This window comes from Megascapheus bottae, chromosome 2, assembly GCF_031878675.1.
Source record: "Megascapheus bottae isolate mThoBot1 chromosome 2, mThoBot2.hap1, whole genome shotgun sequence".
Lineage (NCBI taxonomy): Eukaryota > Metazoa > Chordata > Mammalia > Rodentia > Geomyidae > Megascapheus > Megascapheus bottae.
In genome coordinates, this window is record NC_143510.1 from 37,444,595 (window position 1) to 37,465,348 (window position 20,754).

The 20,754-nt window shown below is 45.3% G+C and overlaps 1 protein-coding gene across 1 annotated transcript in view; it reads right to left on the bottom strand.

Moving 5' to 3' along the window:
• Foxp1 (forkhead box P1) overlaps window positions 1-2,359 on the bottom strand; it is a 574,139-nt gene extending 571,780 nt beyond the window's left edge. Inside the window, exon 1 of the mRNA XM_090323968.1 lies at window positions 1,945-2,359. The gene's annotated coding sequence lies outside the window, so the exon portion shown is untranslated. The remainder of the gene's footprint in view (window positions 1-1,944) is intronic.
• Between the last annotated feature and the right edge of the window lie 18,395 nt (window positions 2,360-20,754).

A 20,754-nucleotide genomic window follows, 5' to 3' on the forward strand; every position in this document is an offset into this window, starting at 1 on the left:
GTTTTTTGTTTTGGGTTTTTCTTTTCTTTTTTTTTTTTAAGCTTCACATCAGATTTAAACCAAAGCTAGGGTTTAAATTGCCTGACAAGGCAATTCTTCTAGTTCCATGTGAGAAAATGTTATCTAACTCTAGTGTAGGAGTCTAAGGTTGGTAAAAAAGAATTCCACTGTACAGTTCTGGGTAGCAAGACAGCCTCTAGATGACTTAATATTTAGTCTCCGGGTACCTTGTAGGATGCATTATCCTCATAAAGGATACATTTAAATAAATGTTAACTTGTTCAGCAACTCTGCATCCATAGAGAACTCAAATCCAACCAGACAGAGGCTGGAGATTTACTTCCAAATGAGCCTGTGCAATGCACAAGGAAGACTAGCAATTGCAATGGTCCATTTCTGCATAAGTGAACATACAGCCCGGCTGTTTGAGGGAATAGTCCAGAGTTCTACAACCAAGCAGCTCCTGACAACAACCCAGCAGCAGTTTTGTTTGATCTCTCCTGGTTCCTTAATTTGGGTTGTCAAGGTTCAGCAGTTGGAGGCTGTTTACTTTACTTTCAAAAAAAAAAAAAAAGTGATTTCTTCCCCCCCTACCCCCCCACCACCATACAATGACTAATCCAAATCGGGTGGGAGAAATAGCCAGTAGACAGATTTTAAATCTTTTTTTTCTTCCCCTTTGCAAATTGAGATTTTAGCTGATATCTGTTGAGTGGTAACTACCATGAGATCCTTTATATATATTTTAAATACTCTTTAATGAAGAGACCACAATCCAAATACAAAGACAGGGAGGAGATAAAAGAGATCCCAATTTTCTGAAAATGTGACTCCAGATTGTTTTCTTTTCCTTGATGGAAAGGGAAGAGTATTTCTACCTGAGAATCCAAACTCCAGTGGAATTCAAAAACAGAAAGAAGAAAAAAAAAATTGACCATTTTTTTTTTCCCCTCTGAAACAGAAATTTGCAAGAACTCCTGTCTCCAAGCTGCAGGCTCTATCCCCTGGATGGAAACCATCTGAAGTATACCATTTCTTTTCAAATTCTAGTTACCCTATCTTCCCCCTGGAACTGATTCTCACTGCGGAAAAACGGGAGTGGGAAGGTAAAGCTTTTGCACAATGTCGGTGTCTTTTCAGTAATAGAAAACTCAACTCAGCTATTTTACAAGAACTAAAGGCTCAAGTGTATGGCCAAGCAAAGATGAAGTGTACGGGCATCAATGAACACAGTTCTTTGACCTGAATTCCAGAATGCACCTCCAGCATTCTTGTTTAAAGAATGGGAACAAAATAAGAAACGCTAACTTTAAAAAAGAAAAGAAAAGAAGAAGAATGCCTGTGACTAGACGTGAGGGCAATCTCAACCCTTCAGATGTGAGTGAGCCTGGATAAACCTGAGTGCAACCAAATGAAATGTTTATATTAATTTCATTCTCCTGCACAAATCTCACAGTTGCGGGAGTTGGGGGGGTGGGGAGCGAGGCAAGCGGAAGCGTTAAGTTTCATTTTAGGTCTTTCTGGTTGAGCAACAAGAAAATGAATTAAGACGAAAGCGTAGGACTAAATCAATACACTTTGTAATCAGCCAGCTAGGGTATTGGGGCACAATGACTTGGAAATAATTAATAGTTATAAAGGAGAGAACTGGGGTGAGAAGGAGAGCGAGGGATGTCACCATATTTTATCCAAGCACTTTACACTCCGTACTCAACTTTGATCTCCAGGTTTTCGGAATTCGTCAAGAAAGAGGAGAAAAAGAGAAGCCCTGTATTTTCCAAGCACCTACCGGCCTGAGGATGGGCACATGGCTTGCTCGGGGCGTCTAATCGCGGCGCTCCCGCCGCGTCTTTGGGCATGAAAAGGCTCGGGTACAGCCCGGGGCTGTCCGGGGCCCCCATTCCCTCCACGCCCCCCGCCCGTGTCCGTGCCCGGGCGACTTACCCGGCCGAGTCCGGGAGGGAGAGGGAGCGCCGCCTTCACGTCCGCGGAGGAGGAGGCGCGGGCCGCACCATGGTCCCCGGCGCCGCCACCGCTGCCCCACGCCCGCTCGCTCCTCGCGCGCTGTCTCTTCCTCTCCAAAACTTTCAGCTTCTGCGGTCGACAAGAAAGCGGGGCGACCCTCAGCACGTCTCTCCGGTGCGGGTTAGGGGGAACCACCGAAGGGGACGGGACGACGGGTGAGTCAGCGCAGGGGCCGAGGGAGGACGGCGGGGCTCCGAGGACCCTAACTGCGCCCGCCCGGAGGAAACCAGGAGACTCGGCTGGCTCAGGGAATCCCCAGCCAGGAGCCCGAAACCGGGAAATCGGCCTGAGCCCGAGTCTCCGCACCTTCCCCGGGATCTTACAAAGTTGCAACAACAACAAAAAAGAAAAAAAGAAAAAAGAAAGAAAGAAAGAAAAAGAAAAGACTGGGGGGGAAGGGCTGAGGAGGGGGGGAAAGGGGGTGGGATAGGGGATACGATCGCCGGCGCAAGGTTTGGAGTTACAACTGTTTATTTAGTCCTTATTCTCGCAGGGGGCGGGAGCTGCGGGAGAAGGGGGGGGTGGTGGAAGCAAACACTTGGGAGGGGGACTTGAGACTTTGTTTCTGGGCGCAGAGCTCCCCGGCGCCCGTGTGTCACCGCCAGTCTCCCGGGACCGAGGCGGAGCTCCCAACAGGTGGGGAGGGGGGCTCGCCGAGGGCCAGAAGGAGAAGGAATCGAAGTTTCCGGGCTCTGCAGTGTCTGGGAGGATGGGGGGGGGGGCGGAGGCGGGGGCGAAGGGAGGCGGAGGCTGCAAATGACCGCGACCCCGCGGCAGCTGGCAAAGTCCTCGGCTCCCCGCGCCGCCGCCGCCGCCACCGCCGCCGCCGCCGCCGCCAGCACGGCCGCCCGCTGCCTCGGTCCCCACTCGGAAGCGCACGCCGGCTCTGCCCGTCGTCGGCTCCGGGGAGTCGTCTCCGCGGGACAGGAACGGAGCCCCGGGAGCTCCGGAGGAAGGCTGCGCGCCGGCGGCGAGACATGGAAAGCCCGTGGGTTGCCGGACTGGGCCAGAGGGACGCGGCGGCGACACGCGCGCGCACGCCTTGCAGGACAGATCAAGAGCTTTGGCAATCCCTGGTTGCCTGAGCTTGGGGGGGGGGACCTAGAAAGTGTGTGCGGTGTGATCGGAGGAGGATCCGGGCGCGGCGATTCCTCGCAGCGCACCCTGTTCTCATGCCCACCCGCGATCTGGCTGGCCACGGCTGTACCCAGCGTGTCTTGGGAAAGCTGGGGCCGCGGGGGCCGAACGCGCGTGGGGGGTGAGTGTCTGGCAGAGGGTGCGCGGGTGGCGTGTGTTGAGTTTTCGGAGCTCCGAGGGGGAGTGGGAGAGCGAGCGTCCCCACCGCTAGGTGGGGGGGGGCGAGACGCGCGTGGTTCCAGAGATGTCCCCAAGCGTGATGGGGGGGGGGACCGGGCGCAGATGTCCCCGGACAGTCTGCCCGCGTCTGCGAGGCTACCTGGGGGCACCAAAGGGGCGCACACACACCCAGGGATGAGGAAGGGGAAAAGTTTGCTCCAAGTCCAAACTTTGAACCTCGGGAGGCGCCCGCTGCACGCCCCCTCCCGCCGAAGCCGCGGCCCCGACCCGGGCCCTGCACCCCATCTGTGCCCGAGTGGCCGACACTGGGCACTCAAAGTTACGACCGGCGGCCTGGCTTATTGATTTCTCTATCCTGGGAGCCGGCAGAGAGCGAGGGTTGAGGCGTGAGGGGGTCGAGGGGGAGGCGATCTCACCCCCCTCAAAACCAACAGCCCCCCCATTTGACTTATGCAAATAGACCCCGGGATTCGGCCTTCGGAGCTCCCTCCACCCTCCGGCCGGCTCGGAGCCCCTGCCCACCCCAGAGCCTGGGCCCGGACCCCGGGAAAAAAGAAGAGAAGGGAAGGCTAGGGGAGATACACGTGGAGCCTGGAGATGAAAAGTAGGGTTTCTTTTTCTTTTTTTTTTCTTTTTCTTTCTTTCTTTCTTTTTTTCTTTCTTTTTTTTTTTCTTTTTTTGTGCTGCTTGTTGTTGTTTAAAGTGGCGGAAACAAGGCAGGAGGCGGCTTGGGAAAAAAGTGGAGCAGAAATGGAAAAATACAAACTCACCCGCTGCAAATGGTCTCTCGGTGCAAACTAAGGTGTTTTCGGGCCTTTCCCCGCGCGCGCCCACTCCCGCCCGCGCGCGCACACACTCACCCGCGCACACACACTCCGCGCACACACGCGCGCACACACACACACACACACATACACACACACACGCACACGCACTCCCGGGCGAGGGCCGGGCCGACGCCGCGAGTACAGCATGCAACTGCCACACAATAAATAACAATAGATTCCTCCGCTCGGGACTAGCTTCCCAGAGCCCCGCCAGCGCCAGTGGCGGCGGCAGAGGCGCAGACCACGCTGGGCCAGGATTCCCCCCCCACCCCCCAGCCCATGCCGACCTCCAGCCAGAGGCCCTTCTCCGCCTCGTGCATTTGACAACGTCCCCCCCTCCAGCGCCCCCCAGAGTTGTAGCCGCACCCGCATTGCCTGGTCCCCGGGGCGCTGGCGCCCAACCCCTCCCCCCCCCCACCAGCATCCCGGAACAAATAAATAAATAAGGCGCGCAAGAGAGGCCAACACGTCGCGGAGGGAGATGTTGTTATTTTTTGCTGTTGTGCGTCCCTGACGTCACATCCACCTGCTGGGTAAACAACAGGGCTTGCAGCAAAAAAAAAAAAAATCGCAATGGTGGGGGGGTGGTTAGAGGGAAGGGGGGGCTAATCCAGGGAGGGGGGCGTCTGAGCTGGATGAGGACGAGGAGAGAGAAGCAAAGACCCGAGAGGAGGACGGGAACGCCAAAACAATGTTTTAAGAGGCATCAGGCCGGGAGGACCTTGGAAAAGAAGGGGGGACTTGGGGGGCGCAAAGAGGGATTCCTCAGAAGAGGGGGAAAAAAAGGTGGGGGGAGACTTCAGACCCTGGAAAAACTGAGACGGGAGCGTGGTCACCAGGAGAGGCGATGCTGAGAAGGCGATGGCTGTGTGCTGGGTTTCTGAGCTAAAAATACCGGAGGGAGAGGAGAGGAGCGCGAGGACGCGCTGCTCCACGGTTAAAAGTGAAAGTGCTCTGCCCCGCGGTGACAGTTGCCGCCCGGGAGACCGGCCGGCGTCCCCGGGCCCCTCTCCCCTCCTCTCCCGTCCTCCCTCCGTCTCCCCCCCTCCTTTCTTTCTGCACTTTGTCCAATGAAAGGAGGCGAGTTCGGGAGGTGAAAGTTCAGCAGAAGGACAAACCCGGGTTTGCAAGGAAACAGAAACCCCACCAGCCACTCAGCCAGCCAGGGGTTTTTCCCCTGCATCTGGGAATCGGGAATCAGAAGAGAGAGAGAAAGAGAGGGTGCAGAAACATGCTCTTTCCCCACCACCACCCTTGTCAGAGCCACTGCCGGAATGTGTCTCCACACCCGACTTGGGGGAAAGTGGCTGCGCGGAACTGAGCTCCAGCCTCCTCCTTTCCTCTAAGGAAAACACCCGGGGCTAACATGTCAATCACTTGTTTAACACAAATTACCTCCTCTCCCACACATCAGTCACGTGCAAGCAAGCTTTGACCAATTCTCTCGAAAGGTGAGACTTCTCGCACCCCCCTTTTTGGCTGTTTGGAAGTTTGAATTTAGAAATCTAAACTGAGCACCGCAGGAACCCTAATGGAAATGGTTTGGGAATGTAGATAGGCATATGTAAAACAAAAGACACGACTGTCTCTTTCACTTTTACTCACCTAGGGAAGACCTATTTTCTGTTCCCAAAACATGACTTAGAAAAAAAAAATATTAAGACCTTCAACAGATTTTTTTTAAAAATTCTTTTTAGACCTATCACCCTAGATACTGTCAGACTCTCAAGCTAGCATTCTCAGTTTTGCTTTATGAAAGTATATTAAAAGCCACTGTTTGGATTCCTACCAAAAAAAGAATTACCCTGGGCTGGGAAAAAGATTTACATAGTCCCTTTGGCCTTGAAATTAGCCCAATCATATTCTCAGATAATATTCTGAGAAGGCTGTTACACATTTTTTTGCAAATTTTGTTCACTCTTCATTTTTAGCTTTGAAATTTCAGTTTCTATGAAAGAATCAGACTACCACTTTAGAATTGTATCTGCTTGGAAAGAAAAACAATAATAACCAAGTCTTTCACTGGTGCTGAAAAATAAAGCCATAGAAAAAGAAACTGCTCTAAGTGAATTCTGTCCTGGCAAACTCATGTTGTATGCATGCTGTGTAAAGTTCTATGGTATTGAGACAAGACCACCGCCCAGCCTTTTACACTAGAAACTAGATAAACAAACTCATTTTAGTGTATAGGGACACTGTCCTAGAAGCTAGGGTTCATGTTATCTTTGCCAAAATACTAATGTGCCTTCTACTATATTCTAGGCTTCACAGTGGGATCTAAAAGATACACAAATAAATATTATTTGTCCCTGGATATTCACAATTTACAGAAGCCAGCAATAGCATCTTAATATTTACTGAATGCTTACCATGACTTGGACACTAATCTAAAACCATTATGTTGGTCAGTTCATATTTTCAACAACCCTTTGACACTACTGGAAATCTCATATCCTGAATTCTCATGGAATTAAATGGGAATCTGCAAAGTAGCCAGTCTACTGGGAAAATTGGTTTGTAATTTCTATAAGTATTTCTGACAAGCACCACTGGTTTGTATGCTTCCTTCTAGTTGTCGAATTAAGACTCAGAGGAATCGCAGCTTATTTAAATATGATAAACATATACATCATCTATAAAAAATGCCTCCTCTTCTGATCTTCTTTTTCAAATAGTGTGTTGTCCTTCAATTTTTACTGTCATACAAATATATAATATATATTTAACTATATATAATTAGATTTCTGCTGGTCTTGATGCATTTGAACAATCTGAAATTCTACCTTCTCTTGCAAATGGAGGCTCATGTCAGGTTGGCAACAAGTTTTGCAGACAAAAGGAAATCCTGATTATAAATCCCATGATATATGGCACTTAGCTTGGGATATGATTCTGTCTAATGTGTTGCCTTATTAAAGACCTCCATGTCTGTGTGGTTTACATTAGAGGAAAATTTAACTGCAGCTTAACATAATGTTCATTTCCAATACTGTCACGGTACATTCATAAGGAGCAGATTTTAATTTCTTTATCAGTAATCAACTGGAAGTTTCTTTTTGTTAAATTAAAGCAAGAAGGCTTTTTAAAATAAAGGGCATGGGGGTAGGACGCCACCTTTTGGTGATAAAACAAATAGAAATTCCTTTTCGAAGTATGTTCCTGACATAATTTTATTTTTAGTTATGCCCAAAGCTAAGATGCTTGCCTCCATTTATTTATATGTGAAGTAACAGAAAAATAAAACCAATGTAAATGCACAATTCACAGATTATACTTACTTGCAGGCAGTATTTCTCGAAAGAAATCAGAGCAGGTTAGTTCTCTGTCACATACACCACTACCTGTACATACAACTTGAACTTGTTCTCCAAATTCTGTGTTGAGGAACAAAACACACTTCACGAGATGCTCGCATGCTCCTTTAAGCGAATCATTAAACAGATACTAAATCACTTAATTTAGTGTATCTTACACTGTAGCTACTGGATTCCTAATATTGCCATATCTATATAGCAAAATAATTCCTAAATAATCAATATAGTTCATTCATTGGAGTGCTGTTGTTATGCTAATTGTACTAACTATATTCATTTATATCAACATTTTTGTTTTCTGTCATTACTTTAGGTAGGAAATTTTGTATCACCCTCCATAAATTAAAAAAAAGGCACAAAGCTAACAAAGCCACTGATTTCTCTGTGAGAATGGCAAATGAAACTTTCTAATTGAATTTAAAGAGGAGAACTTGTGCCTAAGGCCAGTGGCACATGCCTGCAATCTTAGCTACAATCCTATAACCCTACAGGCCACCTGAAGATCATGGTTCAAAGTAGCCCAGGCTGGAAAGTCCATGAGACTTTTCATCTCCAAATAATCAGCAAAAAAATAGTAGAGATGCGGCTCAAGTGTTTGGATTTGAGCAAAAGAAAAGCTAAGGAACAGCATCCTGGGCTTTGAGTTCAAGCCCCAGTTCTACCACAAAAAGAAAGAGACAGAGACAGTAGAGAGTGAGAGAAGAAGAGAGTGAGAGACAGGGAGAGAGTGAGAGAGAGAGAGAGAGAGAGAGAGAGAGAGAGAGAGAGAGAGAGAGAGAGAGAGAGAGGGAGGGAGGGAGGGAGGGAGGGAGGGAGGGAGGGAGGGAGGGAGGGAGGGAGGGAGGGAGGGAGAGAGAGAGAGAGGGAGAGAGAGGGAGGGAGGGAGGGAGAGAGAGAGAGAGAGAGAGAGAGAGAGAGAGAGAGAGAGAGAGAGAGAGAGAGCGCATGCCAGAGAGCCAGACAAAAAAAGGGACAAGAGAGAAAGAGAAAGACAGACAGAGAGACAGAGGAAAAAGAGCGCGCGCGCGCGTGTGCGCGAGAGAGACAGAGAGAGAGAGAGAGAGAGAGAGAGAGAGAGAGAGAGAGAGAGAGAGAGAGAGAAAGAGAGAGAAGCAGCGAGGTGGGGGGTGAAGAACTTGAGGAGCTCCCACTTGATTACTGATAAAGAAATAAAATTCTTTTCTTGCCAAACTAATGTGTCCATGTTGACAATGAACCATGTAAGAACATCTTTGTGCACCCGTAGCTCACGCCTAAAATGTTACTACACAGGAGGCTGCCATCTGAAGATGTACGTTCTGGTTTGAAGCCAGTGATGGCAGACAAGTCTGTAAGATATTTATTTCAAATTTACCAGTAAAAATCCAAAGTGGTAAAGCACAGCCATGAGTTAAAAATCTGAGCAAGAGCACAAGATCCCGAGTTCAAACTCACATTATGTGTGTACCAGCACACATAATGTGAATGGGATACACACAATATATATACACACACACGTAAACACACAAAACACAATAAATATGACCATCAACAACAGATCTTGTTTTCTCTCTCTATGTGAAATGATCTGAAGGATTGGACAGGGGTGGAGAAGGAGTGAATTTTTCCCCTAGGAGTCCATGTCACCTAAGGCTGTCCCAGTGACAAGGCTCCAACACTTGGGAAAGCCTGGGCACAACTAAGCATATCGAGCCACAGAAGGGAAACTGAGGCCCAGAGATTGAATTCATTCTCCCAGAACTAATAATTGGTTGATGATTGGATGATGGGGTGGAGTCCAGGTGTCTGACAAGATATTTACCTCTCAGGCTTTCTACCTCGCAAAACTGACCAGTCCTCACACCTTAAGTTGCTGGCCCAGCTTCCAGGAACAGCCATCCTCCTTACCCCTGTAACAGATTATGGAGAAGCCACAGCTCCAGTGGACCCGCATCTAGTTCAATTCCCTTTTCAGCCGCTCTGCTCTCTCCAACATGGCAGGCATCCAAGTGGTGGGAGTGGGGGGGGGGGGTAAGATTTAAAGACATGAAGAGAGGAAGGAATAGAGAGAGGCAGGAGCAAGTAGCTTATGAGCATCATCAGACCATTCTAAAAAGTGTAAAGGAAGGTTCATTTTCCTTCCAAATAGAAGAAAATGGCTAAGGAAAATCATGTACTTCACAGAAAGTGGCAAGAGCCCATGTAGAGCCTTCTGCTATCTCTGTCTGTCCACAACAGAAACTATCAGGGGCATTCTATTTTATAGGCCCTGAAATACGCTATGTTGGGTAAATAGAGCCAGAAAATTTGGGAGATACGACCAACCCAACTCACAAATACTTTTCCCAATAATGAACATAAGAGGTTCTGCTTCTAATCTGGAGATAATCGCACTTTTTTTTTCCTGCTTTTCTAACCACAGTAGGATCTTACTGACCAAAACTGTAATTACTGATTTTTAAAGGATACATACAGTTCTATATTCATAAATGTGACCTGCAAGTATTTTCATGTAAACATCTTGATATAATACTTACAGTTTTTTTTCTAAAGCATTCCTTGTGAAAAAAAAACTTGCCTACAATTGTACAATGTAGCATTTTGCTCTAAGGGACCAGAAAGATCAGAGTACTCATGAAATGCAATATACAATAAAGTAGTTGACTGGTACCTTCACTACCAAGAATGATTCTACCTTTGGATGCCCTGAGCACTCACAAAACAATACACTGGCACTTATAAAAGCAGTATGGATTGCTAAGCAAAGTGAAATGTTTGTACCTGCAGCCTGGGCACCATCTGGGGAGTGGATTAAAAATCAGAGCTGGGCCAGTAGTTTGCCTAGCATGCACAAAGACCCAGGTTCAATTCCTCACTACCACACACATAGAAAAAAGCTGGACGTGATGCTGAGGCTCCAGTGGTAGCGCTCTAGCCTTGAGAAAGCCCAAGGACAGTGGTCAGGCCCTGAGCTCAAGCCCAGGACTGGCAAACTAACTAACTAACTAAATAAATAAAATAAAAATAAAAAAAAAAAGCAGAGCCAGGTGGGGTAACTATGGGAATCTAAGGTATTAAGAGACTTGCGTTTGAGAGTTCGAGACCAGCCTGGGCTACATAGCAAGACCAAACTAGAAAAATAAAAATAAATAAATAAAGACAGATGCTACTCAAGCTTACTTAATCAAAATCTGCATCTTAGCAAAAGTATCGACCCTTACACATATCTAGGTGTGTGCATCTCAGCAGAGTACATCCAGGTCCTTCTTCAACAGGTCATATCTCAGTCATCTTTACAGCCTAAAACAACTCGAGGGCTAGTCCTTGTGAGCTGTCTGCCATACTCCAAACTGGCATCTTTTGTAAATTTTGTTGGTTCCCTGATTTTCAGCTGCTTGCAAAGTTAAGCCACTAAATCACATATGTAAACCATGATTAATTCCTTTGACATTAATAATAGGGTGACTTCTCTCTTCTGTTACCCCAAAGAGACTGCTAATTGTGTTCCAATTGTTTACCTTTGTATTGTTTTATGATAGCTCAGAGAAAGATGGAAGATACTCCCCAGCAGGCCAGAAACAAATGCCAGACAGGTTCTGGAAAGGCTGAACACATGCTATGACTACACCTTGTTAGTAGAAGGGCTTTGCTTTCTTTGTTTTCTTTTCTTTTTTTATGGAAGGGATGACGCCTCCATAATTATAGGTGTTGCTGTTTAAAACTCCAAATGTTTTCCAAACCACCAAGGGGGCCACACCTCCGACAACCCAGGAGTCAGCCTGATCCCATCCTCTTCCCAGTTCCCTATAAACAGTTTATAAAGACACATCCAAGACTACTAGGTTTACATTCTGCATAATGAGAAGTATATTTGCTTCTCGAACAAATGTGAGGGAGCCACAGGTAAGCCTCCATCATACACAGTCCATTTGTTATCTGTGAAATTCTCCAAAACAGGCAGTTAGTTCACCTTCCTAGCAAGACAACAGATTTCTTTTGCAACCCTTGCCCCCCCAAAATAATTAAAACCATTGTTTTAATACTATCCTAAGGCAGTGTAATTAAGTCTTTGGAGTGAGCAATTGTGTACCTGAATTCAAAATAAGATTTCACATGTAAAGCAACGTTCTGATGGTAATCTCACAGAAGTGTCTTGGCTTCCATTTGGGATACACAAGTGCCAGCTCAGCGCTACAACAGGCATTGTTAGGAAGGGCTGGAGGAAATGTGTTTGTGGAAGGAAGAAGGCAGGTCTACCCACCTTCGAAGGAACAGTAGGGCCATATGTTCCAAACCGTAGAAGCTTTTAACAAGGGACTAAGTAGGAGGATGTGCCAACCTCTTCGTCAATGAGAAGAACTTCACATTTGGGGTGGGGGAAGGCTTCTGGAGTCTCTTGAAAGTAATATCTACAAAATAACTTTCAAGAGAAGAAACTTCTTTTCATCCCAGAGGTGAGCCGCTATTAAAACAAACAAACAAAAAATACAAAAACCGAAATGTGTGTGAGTCCTGTGGGGCTGTAATGAAGGTGAAAGCCTCCGTAAGGACAAGTTTCTTAAAGTTATCACAGGCACAAATAATAATCTTAGCTGTGCATATGCTTGAGTTCTACACAATACTCTCCATTCTCTTCTGACAGATGCCAGAAGAAATGACCCCTCAACAATGACCAACATACTTGGCACCCAGGTCTTGATTTCTAAGCATCTGTCCTTCTCTCATGTAGGAACTCTGAGATTCTAAGAAAAGTCCTTTTTTCCAATGATGGGTAATGATGCTAGGACCATCTTGAAGACTCTAATAAGTACACAAGAACCTAAAAGATCTCTCTGATCCCAGCATGCAATTACAATAGTATTATTGTATGTTGACAAAACAGAGAAGCCACATTTTGAGAGATTGAATTGAGAGTCTTCATTAAAAGGCCGGTGACTATGTGATAGACTCCTGTCTCAATGACCAGCAGCCAGCAAATACATTTACCACTGTTACGAAACTGAGCCATGAAGGCCAGAAAGGAAAGAACGAACAAAAACAATAAACCAATTCAGCTCCAACTGAGTGCAGAGGTAGGATGCAATGGTGACCGGAGAAGAGCCAGAAGACGGGAGACAAGACACAAACATGGAGACACGTAGCGAGACATAATGACACCTGAGCCTAAATAGTATGAAGATCAGGGGGGCAGGGTCACAGGAAACTCAAGACCTAGGCATTAGACTGACAGGTTTAGTAACCTATCATCCAAGTCCTGGGCCCTGCATCCGGGGATTCAGGTATGCCAATCACCCACCGTCAAGACAAGATGTCAGACCCTACCATCCACTGTGTGGCCAAGGTGGTGCCAGTCGGACCCTTGTTCCCCAATTCAGTAGTTAGTATATATGAAAAAGTGACTTCCCTTCTTTAGAGAAGACTGGTGAAGGCAGAAATCTGTGTTTCAACACATGTCAGCAGGGGTCATTACTGTCATGGCCTTCAGAACCCCATGAGACAGCTGACAGGACCAAAGTGGTCCTGTGATTCACAGTTGGGAGGACATACTCGTTCCATCTACTGGCTGCCAACTCCCATCATTAGAAAGCAAGCCCAGGACCAGGGAAAGATTTCAGAATTCAAGAAAGGCACGAAATGGGCTATTTTCCTTAAATATTCTTCAGCTTTTAATATCCAATGGGGACCACTGAGAACAAGAAACAGGTTGTATCAAGATGTGAAGCCATCTAGTTTTGATTGCTACTTTTGGAGAAACTAAGTCACAACCTCCGTTTAGGATGGCTGGGTTTGTTCTCTCAGTGAGCCCAGTAAAATCAGTTAGAAGAAGGGAAATATGGAGGACAGACTTAGATGCCTCATTCTAAAAATACTGGTGATACCAGATGCTGGTGGCTCACATCTTTAATTCTAGCTACTCAGGAGGCTAAGATGTGAGTATCCCAGCTCAAAAGACAACCCAAGCCAACAAATCTGAGAGACTTATATATCTCTAATTAACTAGAAAAAAATATCAGTAGCAGAGGTATGGCTCAACCTTAAGTTAAAAAAAAAAAGCCAACCAAGTGTGTGAGGCCCTGAGTTCATGTGCCCGTACCAAGAGACCAAAACAAATTCTATTGAAGAAGGTTGGTCTCTCTTTTTTTTTGGTGGTAGTTGTTGGTGTTCTTTAACAGAATCTTGGACATGAGAGCCTCCAGCTTCAGCCTGCTAAGTGCAGCGATTAGCAATGAGGGTATACTTCGCTCTAGTCCACATTTGAATATATCACTGATTTCAAAATAGCAAATGGTTAAGACATTGATCAACTTAAAAGAAGCTGCTGTTTTGAAGGATTCATTGCTTCTTACCAGAAGAGTGAGCTTCAAAGTTTTACCTGAATGAAGTTTTCCTTTATTTTACTTTATGCAAGTATTCTAGCACCAGTGAGACCATCATTCAATATTATCACTCTTTCTACCACCACCGTTTTTGTTTGAATGAAGAAAGCCATAGAAGAAAGAATCGTGTGTGTGTGTGTGTGTGTGTGTGTGTGTGCGTGTGTGTGTGTGTGTTACTGGAGTTTAAACTCAGGGTATCCTACTTGAAATGCAACCACTATCACTTTTAGCTAAGCCCCTAGATTTTTGTTTGGTTGTTGTTGTTTGTTTTGTTTGTAGTTTTGCTTTTCTGATAGGGTCTCATTTTTGCCTGCCTGGCTTTGAACTGTAATCCTCCTACCTCTACTTTCCAAGTAGCTGGGATTATAGTCAGGAGCCACCTAGTGGGTTGATCTTTATCTGCATCCACTCTCACTCTGCCCAAATGGTTCCAGCCACAGACATTGTGTTTCAGTTGACTCAGACTATTGTCTGAGCATCAGCACTTCTCACATCTTTCTAGATGAATCTCATGTGCATAACAGTCAGGAAATCCCTGAGCCCGGTGAGCCTAGAGAGAGCAGTGAATGGTGGACAGGAGGCACAAGAACCCCCCATGCTTTGCCCTTCCACATTGGCCAGCATTCAGTTAACCATGGGTCAAATCTCCCAAAGATGCCACGTGAATATACTAATTAGAGTCCTCGACAGAATTACCTGGACGAAAGTGGAGCGGGGGCGCTACTTCAGAATTACTAAATCGGGGTATTATGGAGAGGATGTGGCAGTAAACAGTTCTCAGAAGATCACCAGCTGGTAATGATAAACACCAAAGTTTGGAATCCTTCCATGAGGATTTCCAATGGCTACACTGGGATGGGCACCATTTTTTAAAGGAGAATCATTTTAAAAGGGAAAGACAAGCCAGATCCTGTACTAGCTTCTCAGGAGGCTGAGATCTGAGGATCACAGTTCCAAGGCAGCCCAGGCACTAAAGTCCGTGCGGCTTATCTCCAGTTAACCACCAGAAAACTGAACGTGGAGCTGTGGCTCAAGTGCTACAATGCTAGCCTTGAGCTGAATAGCTCAGGGACAATGCTCAGGCTGAGAGTTCAAGTCCCACAATGGACCACAAAAAAAAAAAAAGAAAAAGGCAAAACATAAAAGAACACATGGGCTGCGGCAACATTGTGAAGGATTCCCTGCAAGTCACCAAGTTGAACTTCCTGGATTTTCACAGATGGAAACAGAGTCACAGAAAAGGTTCAAGTCTTAGTTACTGGCAGAACTTTGGGGCTCACAGCTATTTATGGGAAAAAAAAATCCCAGCACCAGCAGAGCTTCCTGGAGGATGGAATGGGATAGCTGGTGTGTAGTGTGTACTAAACACACCTCAATGGGCTCAGCAGCTGCAGAGAGAGCTAAATCCAAACCCCAGGATTCCCACCTCCCAGAGACCACCTTATTTAAGCCTTCTTGAAGCTGTTTGCAGCCTTGGAAGGGCATTTGCATATCTGGATCATCTCCACACCTGTCCTGCCACATTCTACCCAATTTGGTTTTTTGTTTGTTATTTTTATCAGTCTTTGGCTTGAGCTCAGGGTCTGAGCACTGTCCTTGGGCTTTCTCAAGGCTAGTACTCTATCCCTTGAACCACAGCACCACTTCTGGATTTTCTATGTATGTGGAACCAAGGAATCGAACCTGGGTCTTCGTGCATTCTGGGCAAGCTCTCTACCACTAGGCCAAACTCCTGGCCCATGTTTTTTTTTTCATATATTTTTTATTGTAATTAATAGAAGGGTTCCATGATATTTGTCAGATAGATGGTGCATTAATTCCCATACATTGATACCCTTTCACATGTCTTGGTCCCCTTTTCCCTCCCCCCCCATCCCCACCCCTCACCTTGTTTTCCCCTATTCCCTATCCAATTTCAAATAACCAAATACAAATATATCCAATATATCAGGTAACAAAGTGAGATACTGTAACAATATGAGATAACCAAGGGACAGCAAAAGAGATGAGAGATAACATAGTACCTTAGGAACAACAATCATTTATTTATGGCTTATGTTTCTATATCCTAGAGATCCATGTTTTTATTTTTAAGATTACTAATAATCATATTATTTACAGAATACAATGTGGGATATCTATCCATGTGAATATATTTGATGCAAGAATAAGATGAAGACATTTATTTTCCAGTCAGTCTGGGAAAGAGCAATAGAAGAAAAAGCCTATAAAGCAGGGACTTCCTGAGGAAGCTGAGCCCATTTCCTCAAGATCAAGCTGGCAACCTGGTAGAGCCCAGTAAATATTTTGGATGCTGCCCTATTCCTTGTAGGCTGACCTTCACATTGTAGATGTAACAATTATCCCTAGCTCAGACAACCAAAATGTCTCCATACTATTCCAAACATGCCCTACAGGGTTAAAGTTACCCATCGGCAAGAGCCACTACCCTGTTTGCCCTGAGACTGGCTGGTAACATCTGTATGCTTACCAGCATTCCTCTCCTAGCCACAGGTATTATTTATCTGATAACTTCCCCTCCTAGGAATAGCAGTAATCAACCTCATTTCTGCCTGTCATCTGATGATCTGATCACTTCCGGTGGAAACACAGCAGCCTAAGATGAGGCTGTTTGTAATTTGCACTGAGCCCTCAGGTGGGCTCAGGGTGGGGTCTGAGCCTGCCAACCTATTTCCAGTCTGACCCAGCTCCTGCCAGCAGAGCGTGTTCAGTCCTGATGAAGCAGACTTTATGAGAGTCCATGACTCCATAAACAATGTCAGATGTGTCGTCAACCTCAGGTTAAAAACAAAACATGAAACAGGAAGTGGAAACCAATGGAATGGAAACCACTGGAGAACTTCAAGATATTTCTTCTCCTAATGATGTCTGGGATTTAAATTAGCAAGAATGGCATTGGGATGTTCGAGTCCAGGTTCCCCTTCTGGGAAGTATAAGGTCACTGAAAGCTCAGGCAGGAGCGCCCCCCCCCAACTTGACTGCACAGGTTGACATAGCCAGGGTTCTACCCCACTCCCTGTCTTCTTCCTTCACTAACTCATAGATTCTTGAAGGCGCTCTTGAGCAATCCTCAGTACTTAATACATGGGTGATATTTTAATGACGGGTGATGGAAATGTCTGAGTGAAGACACTGAACAATTTGGCAAAAGGAAAAAGTGTTTGTTTCAAAGGTTTGGTTAACTTTGCCATTTTAATAGGTTTACCGCCATGAAACTTAAGAGTTCTGCTCATCTTTGGAGGAACCACCTTATCACAGGCAGAAGTGGGAGCTACCAGGCTTCTCCTATACACATGACTGATGTTAATTTCATCCAATCATTCATTCAAAAATGATTTACTGTATGCAACTGTTTTGAACCTTAGCAAACCCCAGTATGTGTATGGTAAGCATTCCAGCCCTCAGAGAGCTTTTGTAATAGGCAAATTCTTGTTAAATTATATGTAATTTGTCAGTGGAATATCTTCCTTCCTACCTTCCTTCCTTCCTTTCTTCTTTTCTTCATTTCTTCCTTCCTTCCCTTCCTCCCTCCCTCCCTTCCTCTCTCTCTATCTCTCCCCCTCTCTCTTCTTTCTTTCTTTCTTTCTTTCTTTCTTTCTTTCTTTCTTTCTTTTTTCTTTCTGTGCTGGTACTAGCTTTTGAACTCAGGATCTGGGCACTGTTTCTGAGTTCTTTTTCTCAAGGCTAGTGCTCATTCACTTGAGTCACAACTCCACTTCCAGACTTTTGTGGTTAATTGGAGATAAAAGTCTCAAAGACTTTTCCTGCCTGGGGCAGCTTCAAATAGCCACCCTTAAATCGCAGCCTCCCGAGTACGTGGATTACAGACATGAACCACCATTGCCTGGCTGGCTGAAGAATTTCGTTTTAGAATGGATAGCTACCAATATAAACTCGCCAGGTCAGCAGAGAAGAATGATTGTTACCACTTCAATTGTGAGAAAATGCCAAATGAGACTAATGCAGATTTGTGTGAGAAGTAATGCACCTACTATCTGGCGAACGTAACTGTAACCCCACTATACATTACCCTGACAATAAAAAATAAAATTAAAAAAAAAAGACTAATGCGGATTTTTTCTAAGGCAGTATGTGAAACTGAAGAGGCAAATTGATCATAATGGAAGGATGGTAGGTCAGAACTTGGTCTAAAGAAGTCTGTAAGTTAATTTATCAACAATGTAAAGATCTGGCCACCCTGGTCCTTGCCCCAAGTTTAGTTAGAAGGATATAAGTCCTACAAAGATGCAGAAAATAAACATGATTCCTGAATAATGGTGGGAGAGAAAAGAGAGAGAAATTCTAGGGGCACAGTAGCCATAGAATTCCATTGAAGAGTTTTAGGCCCAGAGAGAAATGGGGGAAGAAAGATTATGGTGCTGGCATACCCACAAACTGCATCTGGCACAACAAAACTAGCCTTTTCTCCAGACAACAGAAAATAGCTGGAAGCTTCTGGAAGCTTGTCTTAGACCACAGAACAGCAGAAGGTTGAAGAGGCCAATCAAATCTTCTTTGGTCTCTCCTGCATGTGCCATGGCAGAGTGCCTCTCCTGCCTGAGGGGAATGAATTGTGCATTTTTTTGGGTTGGAATTCAGAAGTTAGAATTCTGGGGAGAAGATGATAATGGCCTGCATAATTTATATTGTCATCCCCGAGGAAGCTGTAATATCAGAGATTCAAAAGCATAGTTGAGGGCCAGCTTGCCCTGTGCCTGGTGGAGCTCTGTGCTGGCTGGCTAGAAGGTCACATGTCTTTGAAGGCCTGCAAGCATATTACCCAGTTATTTGTTTGTTTCTGTCTTTCCTGTAAGCAGTTTGGTCTCCTTCCGGGGAAAAGAAATAATGTGAACAAAGCAAATGTACACACGCTCTCAACAATACTCTGTTCTGGTATCCAATAAAGCAATTTTTTTCCCTATGGCAAAGAGAATCTTAAAGCGAAAGCCCTAGATGTTCTTCTAGTTGTATCTGACACTAAATACTGGATAAATTTTAAAAATTACAAGAGCCAGGTATTAGTGGCTCATGCCTATAATCCTAGTGATACAGGAGGCTGAGATCTAAGAATCATGGTTCAAAGCCAGCCCAGCAGGCTCTTATTTCTAATTAACCACCGGAAAACCAAAGTGGTCCTGTGGCCAAAAGTAGCAGAGTGCTAGCCTTGAGTAAAAGCGCTCAGGGACAGTGTTCAGGCCCAGAGTTCAGCCCCATGACTAATAAAATAAAATTACAAGAACTCTTTAGGGATGGTGCAATGATAAAATTGGCTTTTCTGGTTTGTAATTTAAAAAAAATAAATCATGATTAAGAATTTAATCTTACAGCCAGGCACTGGTGGCTCATGTCTGTAACCCTAGCTAATCAGGAGGCTGAGATTTGAGAATTACAGTTTAAAATCAGCCTGGGCAGGAAAGTCCATGAGATTCTTTTTACCAATTAAGTGAAGCTGTGGCCCAAAGGGTAGAGTGCTAGCCTTAAACAAAAACAAGCTCAGGGTCAGTGCCCAGGCTCTGATTTCAAGCCCTATAACTGGCACCAAAAGAAAAAAAAAGAATTCTAGCTTGTGTAGCATCCTTTACATTCTTTTCTCTGAAGTTCACATACTTCAGGACTGGCTCATTTAAAATAATATTGTCTTATGTATCAATGATACAATTATTCAATGGCTTTTAGCCTTCCATTTTTCATCCCCACCTGGCATCCTCTTCTTCCTCTTCCTACTTGCACAGCTAGATTCCTCTTATACTTCAGGGCTCAGCTTGAATGATAAAACTTCCCAGACTCGCACCCACTGCTTCTTTCTACCTTATTCCCTAAAATGCTCACTTGTTTCCTGGTACACTGATTCATGAACTGTCTGTCTCCTTCCTGTGACATTCCTGCATCTTATTTGGCCACTGACCTGCTGACTGTGTTCACTACAAACTCCTCAAAAGGCGCTCAGTGTTTTAGAACAAATGAATAAACCGCTGAGGGCCAACATCTTGCTGCCGTCATAAGACCCTATCTCTTTGACTCTGTCCTGTCTCCATGTAAAATCATAATGACCTAGCTTGGAAATGAGACTCAAATGGAAATGGAGGGTCTCTTTACAGGGCCCTAATGGTGATGGCATAGCTTTGTTGTGTAGAAACTCATAGAAATCAGAAAAAGCCATGGAAGGAGTCCTGAGGAAGGAAAGGACCACCTTGGAAGGATTTCAGGAGGGGAAGCATCCTTAGGATGTCTACACACTAGGACTCCACAATCAAGTCCCCAATGCTAAATAATAGATGAAAACAACCCTGAGTTGGTTTTTTTTTATGCCGGTCCTGGCTTGAACTCAGGGCCTGGGCACTGTCCTTAGGCTTTCTCAAGGCTAGAGCTCTACCACTTGAGCCACAGCACCACTTCTGGCTATTTCTATGTATGTGGTACCAAGGAATCGAACCCTGGTCTGTGTGCATGCTAGATAAGCACTCTACCATTAGGCCAAACTCCCAGCCCCACCCTAAGCTTTTGGCCTCCTGGTTTGATGTGAATTTTCATGTGTATTGGTTTACCTTGCAGACGGGATCACCTGCTCCCCCCGCCCCTGACTCCCCGCCCTGAAAATGATCAAGACCATTTAATTATGTGGATAAATACTGAGGAGGTCTTTCGAAGTTATTTTAAATTGGAAACACATGTCAAGAGGGTAAAAGCCAAGCAAATATCATACTCAGAATTAAAACATGGGATGTATGATTTTAAAATAATGCAAATGAGCAAACAGCATACACACACACACACACACACACACACACACACACACACACACACACCTTACTATATGCTTCCACGTGTGTGTGCTACATTTGAAAGTCACCGTGTTTAGGGGTTCTGAATTTACACCAACAATGCCTCCATTCA